The sequence below is a fragment of the Microtus ochrogaster genome, unplaced genomic scaffold, assembly GCF_000317375.1.
Source record: "Microtus ochrogaster isolate Prairie Vole_2 unplaced genomic scaffold, MicOch1.0 UNK121, whole genome shotgun sequence".
Classification (NCBI taxonomy): domain Eukaryota; kingdom Metazoa; phylum Chordata; class Mammalia; order Rodentia; family Cricetidae; genus Microtus; species Microtus ochrogaster.
This window is the reverse complement of record NW_004949219.1, coordinates 768,342-785,708: the sequence shown is the minus strand read 5'-3', so window position 1 is coordinate 785,708 and position 17,367 is coordinate 768,342.

Here is a 17,367-nt window from a genome sequence, read left to right as displayed (position 1 = left end):
GTATTTATTAGAACATATACTTAAAGCTATGTCCCCTTGTTTACAGGGGACATCTTCTAAGACTCCCAGAGAATACCCCAAATCAAGGGTATGTTCTTTTTCTATTCACGTGTACTTATGAGTTTAGATTATGTTAGATATAACAGGATATTAGCAATAACCAATAAAAAGAGCTACATACTAGAATAGGAACCACAAAAACGTCATCACTCAAGTTATCATTCCCGACACTCAGGAGGCAGAGACAGGCAGATCTTTGTGAGTTCCAGAGCAGCCAGAGCTGCAGAGTGAGAACCTATCATTCCCACATGAAAGAGATAACCTTACTGAACCATTCTCTCCCTTCCATGTGACACTGTGAGATTATCGATGTAAGCTGCGTTCTCCAGAACTGTGGCTACTTTGCTTTTCTTGTCTGACAGCTGAGATGGTGTAGACCAAAGGGTGGGTTCGTATACACTAAGAATGTTCTGGATGAAGAAATGAGCAGGATGGCTTGAGGTTTCATCTCGCGGCTCACTAACACATTGTTTTATATCAATTACTTGCCTCATTGCAACAAAATATCTAATGAAAGCAACTTGAAGATGGGTTATTGTGGGTTATAGTTCCAGGAGATATGGTCCATCACGGCAAGGAAGGAACAATGTAAGAGCCGGAGACCGGTCATGTTGCACTCAGTCAGGAAACAGAGCAATGAATACGTTTAGTTTGCTTCCTCCTTTTTGTTTAACTAAGACCCAAGACCATAGAATGGTACCACCCACATTTAGCGTGAGTAATTTGATCTCATTAACCTAATTTAGATGATCCCTTAGACACGTGCAGACATCTGTCCCCATGGCGATTCTAAATCCCATCAAGGTAACAATCAAGATTAGTCGGTAAATGTTTGTCTTTGTAAGTTTTTTTTTTTTTTAACATGACTGATGGGGCCTGCTAAACTGCAGGTCGGGGGTACGGTGACTACTTGGAGGCACAATCTGTAGCGGTTCCTCCTCACTGGCCTCCATGTTCACACTGTAGCTAGTCAGTGTGAGAGTTCTCCTCTAGAATTCTCTCTGAAGACAGGCGTTCCTTTTGAGACATGAGTGAGGTGAGGGATGGGGCAGGCAGGGCAGCTTGGGCTGTACCAGATGCTTTGATAGTCACCTGGTCTCCTGGACCAGACCAACTCGAGCATCATGGGTAGGATTCAGTTACTCACCCCAGAGCCTTGGCTTCTCATTTTCCTTTACAACTGAGGTCAACCTCAAGTAGCCCAGAAAAGCTGACCTCTGTGGTTTTTGTTTTGCTTTTGTCTCTAATTTTCATAAAATCTTATATCCTCAACATAGGAAAGAATCCTAGTGGCCACTATTTATCCTGTTTATGTATATTAAACACAGGTTCAATAACCAAGTTAATTTCTGACCTCAAGGTATGTCTCCTATACCAACTTTATTTACTACTGTAAAAGTCATTGCTTAACTGATTTGGGGGTCTCTGCAGACACCAGGGTTGGTATAGTGGTGGTCCCCGTGAATCAAGAAGGCTATCTGGTTCAATGTGACTTATAAGGTCAGCTGGTGTTGGTTTAAACTTCTGGAGTCCAACACTGGGCAGTTTATTTTGGACATATTTCAGTACTGTACAACTTTGGAGGAAAAGTTTCCTGGTGACAATTACCCCAATAAGCTTTAGGCGTGACTACAATGCTTTTGACAACCACATGTGGTTTCCTCCGTAAGAATGGGTTCTATTAGCTGAGAAACAAGGCTAAAGCTAAACACAATAGTCCGTGGGATTCAGGTGTGACCTGATAGCACAGGTCACCAGGCGACCGACAACATCCATTCCCAGCTTTCTGGGTGAAAAACAGGTCTACATCTCCTCCACTGAAGAGACAATTCTGCATGTTTAACATCCCTCGTTTTGTTGTTGCTTCTCTGTGGGCACAGGCCCTCACGCTCTCTACATCTGACAAGATACTTACCAGCTTTACTGAGATATACTCGCGAGTTGCAAAATTCTTACATTTAAAATTCTTCTTGGGATACATTTTTAAACTTTCTCTCTCTTTTTTAAAGTCTCTCCTCCCGCTACTTCTCTCAGTCCCCCCTCCCCTTCCGTCTGGATACACTTCCGCCTCTCTGTCTCTCCTTAGAAAAGAATAGGCTTCCAAGAGATAACAACAGAACAGAACAAAGTATAATAAGATAAAACAAGAACCATCACAATGAGGTTGGACAAGTCAAACCACCAGAATGGAAAGTGTTCAAGAGAATGCACAAGAGTAAGAGACCCCACTCTCTATGGAGACATGCCTTGCTCAGCCTAGGCTGGGGGGCCTTGGTCCTGCCTCAGTGAAGTGAGGGGACAGACTTAGTTGACTTCCCAGGGGAAGCTTTACCACCTCTGAGGAGTGGGTGGGGGTGGGATGGGGAAACGTGTGGGGAGCAGGAGGAGAGGAGGGAGGGAACTGGGATTGATATGTTACAAAAAGGAATAAGAGACCCACTCATTCATACACTCAGGATTCCCACAAAAATGCTAACCTGAAAGCTGTAACGTATATACAGAGGACCTGGTGAGACCCATACAGGCCCTGTGCTTGCCGCTTCAGACTCAGGGTTCACATGAACTTCGTTCAGGTGCCTCGGAAGGCTTTGTTTTCCTGGTGTCCTTCACCCCTTCGGATCTTACATTCTTCCTGCCTCCTTTTCCACAGGGTTCCCTGGATTTTGAGGGGAGGGATTTGATGGAGACATCCCATTTAGAGGAGTGTTTTAAGATTTCTCTCTTTCTCTGCATAGTATCGGGCGGTGTGTCTCTATGTTTGCTCCCATCTGCCACAGGAGGGAGTTTCTCTGGTCATGACTGAATTAGGCACTAATCTATGAATGTAGAAGAATATCATTAAGGTTCATTTTATTGTTATATTTTCTTTTTTAAGACCAGTCATATTTGGTTTTACCCTGGATCTCTGGGCTAGCTAATGTCTGGTTCTTGGTTACCCAAGCAGTGCTGGGTATGGGTTTCAACTCATGGAGTGGCCTTAAGTCAAATCAGACGTTGGTTGCTTCCACAAGCTTTGTGCCACTGTTGCCCTAGCATATTTTGGTGGGAGGAGTATTGCAGATCACAGGGTTTGTGTCTGGGTTGGTGTTTATATTTCCCTTTTGGTAACCTGAAGAGTACCTTCCTGTACCAAGGACACTTAAAGATAGGAGTGAAGGCTCTATGTAGGCACCAGCTCAACCTCCCTGTGTTCAGTGAGTTGGTTGTTGTCTTCATCAGTGGGGTCTTGCTGTCAGTTTAGGGAGAGAAACCTGGGTTGTTTGGGAATTTCTGTGGGAATCTTCTGGGCAACAACTCAATTGAATGTAACCTAGTCTGGTACTGGAAGCTTCATTTGGTGACAAGAGATGGCCAGTTGGGGTCCTGTCTCTCCCATTATTTGGAGATTTCCTTAGGATTGCCTTTATATATTTTAGGAGGTTTCCACTGTACAAGGTTTCAATACCACCCATCAAATGCCCCTCAATTCTAGCTGCTTTTCCTCATATTCCCTTCCTCAATCCCATCTCTCCTCCCCACCAGAACCTCCCATTCTTACTGTCTTCTATCCCTAGGCTACCCATAAAATCTATTCCATTTCCCCTCCGATGAAGATCCATTGCCCCCCCCCCCAGTCCCCTTCTCTATACCTAACCTCTCTGGGTCTAAAGGTTGTACCTTGGTATCATTTCATTAATTGTTAACATCCACATATAAGTGAATACATACTGTATTTATCTTTTTGGGTCTGGATTATCTTACTCATGATGATTTTTTTTGTAGTTCCATCTATTTGCCTGCAAATTTCATGATATTTTTTTAAACAGCTAAGTAGTATTCCACTGTGTAAATGTACCACATTTTCTTTATCCATCTTCTGTTGAGGGACATCTAAGTTGTTTCAAATTTCTGGTTATTATGAGTAAAGCAGCAATAAACACGGTTGAGCAAGTGTCCTTATGGTAGGAAGAAGTGTTCTTTGCTTATGTGCCCAAGAGTAGTATAGCTGGATCTTGAGGTAGATCGATTCCCATCTTTCTGAGAAAACTCCATATTGATTTCCAAAGCAGCAGTACAGGTTTGCACTCCCACCAGCAATAGAGGAGTGTTCCCCTTGCTCCACATCCTCTCCAGCATGAGCTGTCATTTGTGTTATTGATCATAGCCATTCTGACAGGTGTAAGATTGAATCTCAAAGTACTTTTGATCTGAATTTCCCTGATGGCTAAGGATAGTGAAATTTTCTTTGAGTGTTTCTCATCCATTTGAGTTTCCTTTATTGAGAATTCAGTGTTTAGAGCTGTACCCTATTTCTATTTTAAAATTTCATTGTATTTATTTTTTGTGTCTTTCACAACTTGCTCTTGATCTCATTCATTTCCCTGTCCATTTGTATCCATCCTTTGCCTTTGTAACCCTCTACCAAAGTAAAATAAAATATAAAGGAAAAATAAAAAAGAAAAGAAAAAAGGGAAAATGTCATCATGGAGCTGTAGTATGCCACAGTGAGTCCCACAGCAAACCCTTTCATCCATCTAGCTTCACTTGCAAATGTTCACTGCTAAGAGTCATTGGTCTGGTTTGAGGCCTCTGGTTTCCGTTACATGATCAGTGTTGGCCCGTCACTGAGCTCCTCTGGGACATGCTATTGTTGTACTGTGTCATGCAGATCCTGCAGCTTTGGATCCGTGTCTTAGGGTTACTATTGCTGTGAAGAGACAACATGACCACAGCAACTCTTACAAAGAAGACATTTAATTGTCGTGGCTCACTTACAGTTCAGAGGTTCAATCCATCATGGCAGGGAGCATGTCGGCATGCAGGCGGAGGTGGTGCTGGAGTTGAGACTGCTGTATCTTGCAGGTAACAGGAAGTCAACTGACGCATTGGGCAATATCCTGAGTATATGAAACCTCAAAGACTGCATCCACATGACATGATTCCTCCAAGACCATACCCATTTCAACAAAGCCATACCTCCTAATAGTGTCATTCCATATGAGATTATAAGATTATGGGATTATGGGGTCCAATTATATTCAAGATACCACATTCTGAAGGACCGGTTCCTTCATGTGCTTCCTCAGATGGGGTGGATATTGGGGTGGGCCAGCTCATAACTCTGGTTCTGGGCCCGGGTAGTTGCAGGTTTGTAGGTCAGCCAGTTTTTCCTCCTCCTCACCACTAGGGTGAGCTCTTCAGCATTGCCCCAGCTAAGGTCAGCTCTTTTGCCCACCATAGGCATCAGGGTCAAGGAGGAGAGCGTATCTTTTCATTGCCCTTGTCACAAGGCAAACAAGGGGGGGTGTAACCCACTCTCCCACTTTCTCACCCTCAGGGCCAGCCCACCTGCTCCACTGCCAACAGCGTCAGCTCTACTGTGCTGCCCAGAGGAACAGGGCTGCTTTCCTGAGCGCTGCAGCTGCTAGGGGGAAGGGGCGAGGGGTAAGTGGGAGACATCTTTTTCCTGCCCATGCTGCCACATGACAGACAAGTAGTGGGGACAGCTCTCCTATGCTCACCTCTTCAGGGCTGGCTCACCCACGCTTCCACCAAAGGGGCCGGCTCTACTATGTGGCCCAGGCAAGGTGCAGGACCCGCTTTCCTGAATATTGCAGCTGGCGAATGTACCCATTTCTTAATTGGATTATTTGTTTTATTGATGATAGTTTTTTGAGTTCTTTATATATTTTGGATATTAGTCCTCTATAGGGTATGTTGTTGGTGAAAATCTTTTTCCATTCTGTTGACTGCTCCTTTGTCCAAATAGTGGTGTCCTTTGGAATCCAGAAGCCTTTGAGTTTCTCGAGTTCACATTTATTGTAATTGTTGGTCATAGTGCTTGTGTTAATGGTGTTCTGTTCAGAACACATAAGCATGGAGCTGCTCACATTCTTCTGAATGTAGTCATTCAGTCTGAACAACACTGTTTGCTGAAGATGCTATTCCCCCCCACCAAGGTCTATTTCTGGTTTTATCCAAAATCGGGTGTCCACAGGTATGTGGATTTATGTCTTAGGTTTAATTCAATTGCACAGATTAACATGTCTGCTTTTGTGCCAGTGCCATGCTGGTTTTATTATTATAGCTCTGTAGTACAGTTGGAGGTTGGGGATGGTGATACCTCCAGCAGTTCCTTTATTGTTCAGGATTTTTTTTAGCCATCTTGGGTATTTTGTGTGTCCACGTGAAGCTGGAAATTGCGCTTTTAAGATCTGTGAAGAACTGTGTCTCTACTTTGATGGGGATTGCATTCCATCTGTAGAATCCTCCAGGTAGGATGGCTGTTTTTACTATGTTAATCCTAAAGATTCGTGAGCATGGGAGATCTTTCCATCTTCTGATGTCTTCTTCAATTTCTTTGAGTTTTTGTCATAGAAGTCTTTCATTGACTTGGTTAGAGCTACTTCGAGATATTTTACATTATTTGAGGCTATTGTGAAAGGTGTTGTTTCCCTGATTTCTTTCCCAGCCATTTGTGTAAAGGAGGGCCACTGATTTTTGTGAGTTAAGTTTGTATCCTGATAATTTGCTGAAAGTGTTTATTAGCTGTAGGTGTTTCCTGTAGAATTTTTGGGGTCACTTATGTACACTATGTGCATATGTATCATCTGAAAATGAATATATTTTGACTTCTTTTCCTATTTGTATCCCGTTCATCCCCTTTGGTTGTCATATTGCCTTAGCTAGGACTTTAAGTACTATATTGAATAGTTATGGAGAGAGTAGACCACCTTAGCTTGTTCCTGATTTTAGTTTCTTTCAATTGCTTTGAGTTCCTCTCCATTTAAGTTAATGTTGGCTATATGCTTGCTGTAAATTACATTTATTATACATGCAAGGTATGTTCCTTATATCTCTAATCTTTCCAAGACTTTTATTATGAAGGGTGTTAGATTTTGCCAAAGGTCTTTTCTGCATCTGATCATATGTTTTTTCTTTATGTTTATTTATATGGTAGATTATATTGACAGATTTTCATATGCTGAACCATTTTTGAATCTCTGGGATGAAGCCTACTTCATCATGTTGGATAATAGTTGTGTTTTTGGAGTCAGTTTGCAAATATTTTATTGAGAATTTGGGAAATTGATATGTAATTCTCTTTGTTGAGTTTTATGTGGTTTTGGTATCAAGCTGCGGTCTCATAAAATGAATGGGCAATATTTCTTCTGTTCTATTTGAGGAATATTCACATAAAGTAGTCTTTGAAAGTCTGTTAGAATTGTGCACTAAAACCATCTGGCCCTGAGCTCTTTTGGTTAATAGAATTTTAATGACTTTTTTATTTCACTAGGGGTTATATGTCTGTCTAAATTGTTTATCTGATCTCGATTTAACTTTGGTAAGTGGGTACATACCCAGAAAACTATCCATTTCTTTTAGATTTTCCAGTTTGGTGGAGTACAGGTTTTTAAAGTATACCCTTATGATTCTCTGGATTTCCTCTGTGTCTGTTGTGTCCCCTTTTCATCTCTGATTTTGTTAATTTGGATATTCTTTTTTCACCTTTTTGTTAGTCTAGCTAAGAGCTTGTCAATCTTACTGATTTTCTCAAAGAATCAATCCTTTGTTTCATCGATTCTTTGTTTTGCTTTTGTTTGTGTGTTTCTATTTTATTGATTTCAGCCTTGAGTTTGGTTATTTCTTGACATCTTTTTTTCCAGTATGATTTTTTCTTTTCATTCTATATCTTTCAAGTATTCTGTAAGTTACTTTATGAGATCTCTTAATTTTTTTTAACCTAAGTACTTATTGCTATGAACTTGCCTCTTAAAACTGCCTTCATTGTGTTCCATAAGTTCAGGTATATTGTGTATTCATTTTCATTCAATTTTAATTTCTCTCTTGGCCACTCCTTTGTTGGTGAGTTGTTCAGTTTGTAAGACTTCTGTCATTTTGATATCAACTTTACACTGTGGTGGTGTGATGGGATGCAGAGTGTTAATCTCGATGCTCTTGAGTCTATTGAGACTTGTTTTTTGTCTGCACATGTGGTCACTTTTGGAGAAAGTTCCTTAGGTACTAAGAAGAAGGTATATTCTTTGTGTTTGGGTGAAATGTTCTGTAGATGCCTGTTGGGTCCGTTTGGTTTATAATGGCAATTAGCATCAGCATTTATTTGTTTAGTTTTTTTGGTTTTTTTTTGTCCGGATGTCTAGTTTATTGGTTAGAGTGTGGTACTGAAGTCTCCCACTATCAGTGTATGAGGATTAGCATTGATCCACAGCCAAGCACTAGGCCAAACCCCAGAAGTCCAGCTAAAGAGACGGAGGAGGGATTAGATGAGCCAGGGGTCAAGATTGTGACAGGGGAACTCACAGAGACTGCTCACCTGAGTTCATAGGAGCTCATGGACGCTGGACTTAGGGAGCCTGCATGGGACTGACCCTCTGCATGTGGGTAACAGTTGTGCAGCTTGTTTGATTTGTGGGTCCCCTAGCAGTGGGATCAGGACCTGTCCCAGGCAAGAGTTGGTTTTTTGGAACCTCTTCCCCATGCTGGGATGTTTTGCCCAGCCTTGATGCAGGGGAAGGAGCTTAGTTGATCTTGCCTCAACTTGATATGCCATGCTTTGTTGACTCCCATGGGAGGCCTGCCCTCTTTATGAATGGAGGATGAGTGGATGCAGGTAGGAGGAGGAGTAGGTAGGAGAGGGGGGGGAGGAGGGGAGGAGGAAATGGGAGAAGAGGAGGGAAGGGAAATTATTGTTAGTATGTAAAATAAATGAAAAAAAATAATAATAATAAGCGACTTAAGAAAAGACATTTAGGATTGAATGGCAACATTGAAAGAAATACTAACAAATATTTCCCGGATGTTTCTACACAAACTAGTCTTTGTTAACCAGACCCTCCCAAGGTTCCGTGTCTGTTGGGAAATGACCACCCACAGAGCCAGCTTATACCTGGAGTAATTATCCCCCTATCTGCTTTCTCTGAGGTCATAAAAATAAGATTATTCCACCAAAGGCAAATGATACTTAGAAACAATTAGGAAAAGTTGATGAAAGTAATAATTAAAAGTATATTGAATAACAATATATTAAGTACATCCTGTGCTTGGGATGAAGGTAATTCCATAAGAGCAATTCTGACTGGTGTTGGTGTGACCTATCAGTCTCCTGGACTCTCATCTACCTGCCAAAATGTTTTTCCCTGTGGGATTGTAAAACAAAGCATATTTCATTTCCCGCTAGAAAAAAAAAAAAAAGAATTGCAATGCCCACCTTGTGGATTTTTTCATTTATGAGTACGTGGTGTACTTCCCCAACTATTTTGATATGTTTTGGTTTGAAGTCTATTTTATCAGACATCAAAGTGTCTACATAAACTTGTTTCTTAGGTCCATTTGCATGGAATACCGTTTTCCATCCTTTTTCTTTGAGGTGTCCTTTGTCCTGGATGTTAAGGCATGTTTCTTGAACGCTTTCACATCCGTCTGTTAGTTTATATTGTTTTAATGAGGAACTGAGCCCATTGATGTTGAGAGATATCAAGGAGCCTTGTTTGTTGATTCTGTTATTTTGGTGTGTGTATGTGTGTGTGTGTTTCCTCTCTTCTGATTTGCTGGTTTGAGATAGTTTATTCCTTGTGCTTTCTTTGGGTGTGGTTAACCTCTTTAAGGATTTATTTACTTATATATTTTTAAGTATATGAATGTCCTATTTTGCTTGCATTCCCGCACGACAGAAGAGGGCATCAGATCTCACTAGAGATGGTTGTGAACCACCATGTGGCTGCTGGGAGTTGAACTCAGGATCTCTGGAAAAGTAGTTAGTCCTCTTAACTGCTGAACCATCTGTCTAGTCCCCATTCTTTAGGTTAGAATTTTGTTGTAATAAGAGCGGCTGGGCTGCGTCCCCAGCACCCGGACGCCCATATGGCTAGCTTATGCCTCAAAATAATTACACGGAAACTGTATTCTTTTAAACACTGCCTGGCTCATTAGTTCCAGCCTCTTATTGGCTAGCTCTTACATATTGATCTAACCCATTTCTAATATCCCTGTAACACTACGAGGTGTCTTACCAGGGAAGATCTTAACCTGCGTCTGTGTCTTGTGGGAGAATCATGGTGACTCCTGCTCAGCTTCTTTCTCCCAGAATTCTGTTCAGTCTACTCTGCCTACCTAATTTTCTGTCCTATTAAAGGGCTAAGGCAGTCTCTTTATTTAACCAATGAAATCAACACAAAACAGAAGACTCTCCTCCATCAGAATTTTCCTTCTAGTATCTACCATAGGGCTGGATTTGTAAATAGAGACTCCTTAAATTTGGTTTTATCATGGACTATCTTATTTTCTCAATCTGTTGTGACTGAAACTTTTGTTGGGTGTAGTGGTCTGTGTTAACATGTGTGGTTTCTTAGAGTCTGTAGAAAGTCTGTCTAGGCCCTTCTGGCTTTTCGAGAAGTCAGGAATTATTCTAATAGATTTGCCTTTATATGTTACTTGGTCTTTTTCCCTTGCAGCCTTTCATATTCTTTCTTAATTCTGTACTATTAATGTTTTGATTATCATATGCTGAGGAGAGTTTCTATTCTGATCCAGTCTGTTTGTGTTCTGTACCCCAATAAATGCCTCTTGTACCCTCATAGGCATCTCCTTTTTTAGGTTAGAGAAACTTCCTTCTGTTGTTTTGTTGAAAACATTCTCTCTGCCTTTGACCTGGATTCTTCTCCTTTCTCTAGTCCTGTTACTCTTAGATTTAGTCTTTTTATAGTGTCCCAGATTTCCTGAATTTTAAGGGGCTGGGAGCTTTGTAGAGTTAACTTTTTTTTTTTGGTCGATGTATCCATTTCTTCTATACTGTCCTCAATGCCTGATATTCTCTCTTCCATCTCTTGGTGAGGCTTGCCTCTGAGCTTCCTGTCTGAGTTCCTACATTTCAGCTCCAGATTTCCCTCAGTCTGGGCTCTCTTTGTTGATTCTATTTCCACGTTCAGGTCTTGAACTGTTTTTCCATTCCTTCCCCTGTGCTCACAGGATTCTAAAGAGGGGATTTAGTCCTTCCATCTCTAAGGACCTCTCTAGAGACTATTTGAAGGTCTTGTCTTGTCTTCAGCTGTGTTGCATCTCTCAGGGCCTGCTGTAGTTGTGTTGCTGGATCTGGTGGAGACATATGGTCCTGGCTGTTATTGGCTGTATTTTATGTTGCTGTCTAGACATCTGGGTAGGGAAGATTGAAATTCTAGGTACTGATTTATGGTCTTGTCTTTATTAGGTGAGTGTTTTGTTCCTGGGTTTCTGTTGCCCTTTCTGGTTCTTAGTGGGGCGAGGTGGCCATGTGTTGCATCGTAGGGAATTCCTCTGGGATCCTGTTAGGTGTGGCCACTGGGAGTTCTGGTAAAATGTGTTTCTGGGTATTGGGAGCTGACACTCGGAAATGGGATTGGGCAAGAGAAGGGGGATAATGGTGGTGGGGTACACAGGAGGGAGGAAAGCAGGGTTTCCCATCAGAATCTGCTTATCCCCCCACCCCTGGGAATGAGGGCAGAGAGTGAGGGAAGTCAGACAGGTGATCTGCCACAGAGCTGGGGATAAACAATGGGGTAGGAGAGGAGGGAGAGCTAACTCCATAGTTAGGCTGGGCAGTGGAGGTGCACACATTTTTAATGCCAGTACTTGGGAGGCAGTGGCAGGCAAAACTCTGAGTTTGAGGCCAGCCTGGTATACAGAGTGAGTTCCAGGATGGCCAAGGCTAAATAGACACAGTGTCTCGAAAATCCAAATTACCAAAAGAAAAAAATAACTAACCAAATAAACAATGACAGCAACAACAAAAACAAACAAACAAACAAACAAACAAAATCAAAACCTTAGGCTAGTTGCTTCCCTGTCTGGAGTGGCCTGCAGGTTCCCAGGGAAGCCTGCTGGGATACAGTGATGAATGGGGGGGGGGAGTTTGGAGGGGAAGATCTGTGTGACCCACTGCAGGAGGGAAGGTGGCAGGGGGTGATCTACTGCAAAGTGGGATGAGATTAAGGATTGGATTTGGGGGAGAGGAGAAAAAGGTAAAATCTACAATTAGCCCAACAGCTTCTCTGGCCGAGTGTCAGTAGGCAATTCTTGATGAACGTATGAGTGAATGAAGGGGTAAGCGAAGGATTCATGGTGTTGAAACAATTTTTCCTTGAATGGAGAACTTACTAGAATTCAGACTCACAAATATACATACCTGCAGGCCAGGCGTCCTGCGCTGGTGACGCAGACTAATACAAGACAGGGGTTGTGAGGTCTGTTAGGAGCTAGGAGAAACATGTCTTTGATGAAGTCAAGTTCACGTTCTTTACGGGACACTGTTTTAGACCAGCTGAATGCGGTGGAGTCAGCCTGTGAGCTGACGGTTGGTCTTCTGAACTCAACATTGTCGTGGGTTCCCTCTGATTTGACACAGCCTTAATGGGTGCCTCTCTCAGTTCCTCCTCTCCATCTAACCCTAGTCCTGGGAAAAGACCTAATAAATCCTCCATTCGCGGCAGACACACCACTGAGATCAATACCATGAGATACTTAAACGTTTTACGGGGTTCTTCTTATTGCAAAGACAGAGTGTTCTGATGGTGGGATTCAAGCCTCAGCGATGAGGCCAGGCAGAGGCTTGGCTGTGTTCCAGGATCCATGCCGCATGTATCTACCTGCCCACACTTGGGAGCTGGGACACAAAGCTATACAATAAAGCCTTTCTACCCCAACGGCTGGTGCTTTGATGGCCAGAAGTAGCTCTCCTGGGAATCCGTGTCCCTGGGATATCTCAGCTTAGACAGCTTCCACTCGCTGCTAGAGCCCTCACTGTTAAATAATAACATATGTGTGTTCATTTGTATGTGCATGTGTGAGTGTACGCACGTAGGTCAGAGACTGAACTGTACCCAAGGCTCATAAATTTGGCTAAATTGGCTGGCTGTCAAACTGCAGGGATCCTCCCTTCTTTGTTTCTCTCCCTTCAATAAGAAAACCTAAACCCTGGACTCAAGAGGGGAGTTGGAAGCCTGAGCCCAGGAGCATCCTTAGACCCAGACGATGAGGGTCTGTGCTAAGCTGAAGTCCGGGAATTCCTTCTACTTCTTCTGAGTACTTCCTCTAAGATGGCCCCCCTCTGCTTTCTGGACCTGGCTGTGCCATCTGAGCAAGCCGCTCTAAGTCCAAATGGGATGTACTGCAAGTCCCAAATCCTGGTCTCTGGCCTCCATCTTTGGAGGCCCTGTCCCTGTGCCCACCAAGCCTTGACCCCTCCCTGGAGGAGGGTCAAGACAGCCCACCAAAATCTTGACCCCCTCCCCAGTCTATTTAAATTACTTCCCCGAAAAGTTCCCGTGTGGTCCCCACCCCCACCCCCATGGTGGTCGCAGTTGTGGCTTCCTGGTTCCCTTGGGGTGACCTGAGAGTGCAGGAGTCCCATTAAACCTGGATATTTTTTTTTAAATTGGCTTGTTGTGATTTGGCTTGATTGGGATTTTTGCATCAGCAGAGAGCTCGTGTTAGGACAATTCCTAACATGTACGTGGCCTTGGGCTCTGGGGAATCTTCCCCCTCTCATTTCCTCTCTTGGGTGCTTGTGCCCCAGGGTTGGCAGATCGGCCAGGCACTCAGGGCCAAAGTTACAGGCTTGTTCCAGAGCCTTCCAGCAAACTCCAGCTCCAGCAGGTGTTCTTGAGGACCCCTTGTCCCTTCTGATGGGGGATGATTCTTTTGTGGGACGGTGAGATTGGTTTACTGTGTCAGTAACCCCAAGCAGTGCTGATATTCCAAAGCTTAGGTAAGCTTGCTAGGACCCACACACCTGAGGGTTTCTCTGCTGAATTCCTCAAGACCAAGTGTCATAGAGCCGTAGGGCCTTGGGCGCTCCCCAGTTGGCAATGCCTCCTGTGAAGAGGAGACCGGGAAGCTCCTCTACCCTTCCTTCTGGAAACCTGCTGTTCTTTTGTCTCTTGCTGGGGAGGTTTGCTTCAATCTGGTAGAAGGTGAGGTCCCTCCAGGTCCTTCCCCAGCATGAGAAACAAAGATCCTCACTTCATAATAAAAGTACGGATGACTCTATATATTGATGTTGGAACACCTGATTTTGCAAAGTCACAAGATCAAGTGTCAGTCCAGAAGGTGAGCTCCATGGTTGAGCACAGAGAACAATTGTTTGTTTGACAGTTTGTTTACTGTATTTTATGTATCTGTGCACCACATGAGCGGCACTGCTCCAGGAGCCGGAAAAGGGCATCAGTTTCCCTAGAACTGGAGTTACAGGTGGATGCGAGAAGCCCAGTGTGGGTACTGGGAACCAAATCCAGGTCAACTGCTAGAGCAGCAAGTGCTGGTCATTGCTGAGCCACGGCTCTAGCTCTGGAAACAACTTTTTAACCGTGAACAGCATGGCCCCTCTTCTTTACTCAAGGGCACAATCTCGCAAACTGTACAGATGTTTATTTTCCTCTTTGTATCTCTACGTTTGTGTCCTGGTCCTGTTTATTTATCTATTATGTCTTGTTTGTTTGTTTGTTTGTTGAGATAGAATAATTATACGTAGCCCTGGCTGTCCTGGGACTCATCTACTCAACTCACAGAAAGCCACCATCTTCTGCCTTCCAAGTGCTGGGATTAAAGGCATGGATTTTTTAAAAATGGTATTAATAGGTTGCGGTTTCCAGGAGAGAGAAATGTTTTATTTCACCCTGTAAAATGTTAAGTGGGCTGCAGAGCAAGTAGCTGGGCCACCTCCCCAAGCTCAGGTACTCTCCAGGACAGCCCAAAGTTCTCCTTAAACGCACACACCTAGGGATCAACTTGAACTTCACTTAACTCTTCGCTCTTTATGGGACTGTGGAGAGAAGAGTGGCCCACGGGTGCTGAATGTCTTTGTTACAGGACTCCATGTAGTGGGCAGTTTGCCCATGTGATTTGCAGTTTTTTCCTTTAAATTTCATGGTTCTTGCTTACCATGGAGAAGCCTCGTACAATGTTGTTGTTTCCTTCCATGAGAGGCCAGCCTGGCCCTGGCTTTCAGTACCACCCAGAACTACTCTGTAAGGAGCCATGATCTGGGATGTGGGCTCCGGATTTGAATCCTGACTCAGCTATTTCACTGTGTGTGAAGCTTACGTAAGCTTCCCCTCCTTGGGGTTTGATGTGTAGTATCTTCCTCACAGGCTGTTACATTTTCAGAGGCTAGGAGATGAGGCCTGAAAAAGTTGACACCCTGCCTTACTCACTAAAGGCACCACTTTGCCAATAATGTTCTTTCCCTGGGGTTAGCTGCACACCTGGCTCCGTTGAGAGATGGCTATTTGTTCTCCTCATCCTGGTAAGACAGCACCAGTTCTGGGTGTGAAGATGAGGCACAGCTGCCTCTCCATCCTCAGCCTGGAGAAAGGCAGCATCACGTTCACGTGGTCAGGGTGGGGAAGTCAGCTCCTCACTCTATCCCTGGGGTGGGGGGGGGAAGCCTAGGGAAGTGAGATTCTAGTTAAGAACAAGAGTCCAGCCACTGGGACCAGGAGCTGGCAGGTGGAGCTGGGTGGCCCCAAGACCTCTTATGTAGGAGGGCAGTGCCAGAAGGCTGGTGAGATGCCATTTCCAAGGAGATGCCTGCGTGTCCAGGAGAGATGCTTAAGCCATCAAGAGGATAGACAGGGTGAGCAGGCCAGCCCGCCACTGCACGGGAAGCCAGAGGAAGGAGTGATTAAAGCTGGGGGAGGAGGCTGGGGTGCTGGGTGTGGCAGGAAGTTGAAGCACCTAGGAGGATTGGAGAGGATGGGAAGGAATTTCCTGGGGGTGGAGGGAGGAGTGGGCGGAGGACTGGGAGGAAAATGGAGGAATGGAACAGAATGGTATGTTTGAGGATTTGTGGGTTTCTGTGACCCTTAGGGTTTTATCTGCACTGTCAGGAGTGGAGGGGCTGCACTCAAGAGGCAGTTTGGGGGTCCTTCCTTCTATAGCACATAGATGTGTGAGTAGCCTGGGCCCAGTTTTCTTTATAGAGAGTGGATTTCCACCAGTGATCTGAAACAGGCACCATAGACACCAGCACCCATTCTTCTCTTTACTTGTGGGAAGGCTGATTTTGGAAATTAAAGGAAGTAAGAAAATCACCTGACCATTCCAAACCTCAGCACCTCCAGTTATCAGAGAAGGACCAAAATGGTTCGCACTCAGAGGGTGGGATAATAATAATGAGATAACATGTATGAGCATTGCCAGACTCAAAATAGAGTTACTTACATCACTCTAGAGAAATAGATAAAGGCTGAAGATTATGAAGTGAGATTCATGAATATTTGCCTGAAAATAAGAACCAAAACCCATCTTGAGGAGGACTCTGTTGGGACATCAGCCCAGCAAGGGCCTAGTCTCATCTGAGCTGTGCTTCTTGTAGGATACTGAAGGAAAGATAGTTCCATCTGACTTGCCTTCTCCCTTTTATTCTGTCTATGGTGGCTTGAATGAGAAGCTCCCCATAGGTTCTTATATTTGAATATTTGAAACTGTGTGGCCTTCTTAGAGGAGATGTGTCACAGGAGCGTGGGCTTTGAGGTTTTAAAGTCCACAGCATCCCCAGTTAGTTCTCTCTCTCTCCCTCCCTCTCTGCTTTGTGATTGTGGATCAGATGTAAGCTCTCCGTTACTGCTCCTTCTTGCTGCCATCCCCACCACGATGATCATGGATTCTAATCTTCTGGAACCGTGAGCCCCCAGATTAAATGCGTTCTTTTACAAGTTGGCTTTGTCACAGTGTGCTGTCATGGCAACAGAAGAGTAACTAAGATGCTGTGCAAATTTAATACCCTGTGAGGGAGATACTGCACACTAAATCTGTGGAAGGTAAGTAATTGCTTAAGGTCACAGATGCAAAAAAATGCTGTGTCAGGATTCAAATATGATTCCATACCCCAGACCACCATACTCAGTATGTAGTAGAGGAACTGGACTGAACAGAAAGCCATGGCCAGGGCACCCTGTCTTAGGAAGAAACAGTACCATCACAACAGGTGGTGTCAGCCTGAGGGAGATGAGCCCAGTGCCAGGCAGGTGTCTCTGTAGAAGTACTCTTCCTGCTAGGTTGCGGGCCTGGCAGTCCCCTGCCTTCTGATCTTGTTATCAGGCTGACTGTGTGTGGCTGTCCCTGAAGTCCACAGACTTAGTTTTCCCAGGGCTGATAGAGGTAACTCCATTTCGCACATCTTGGGACTTCTCAGCTTTATTATTTAAAGGGACCAATCCCCTTAGATATCTAGAAAGCACTTGCTTAATATGGATAAGGTTCCATCCCCAGCACCGCCAGGCATAAACAGAAAGGGTGGGAAGAGGAGCGGGGAGGAGGGAGGGACAGGTGAGTATC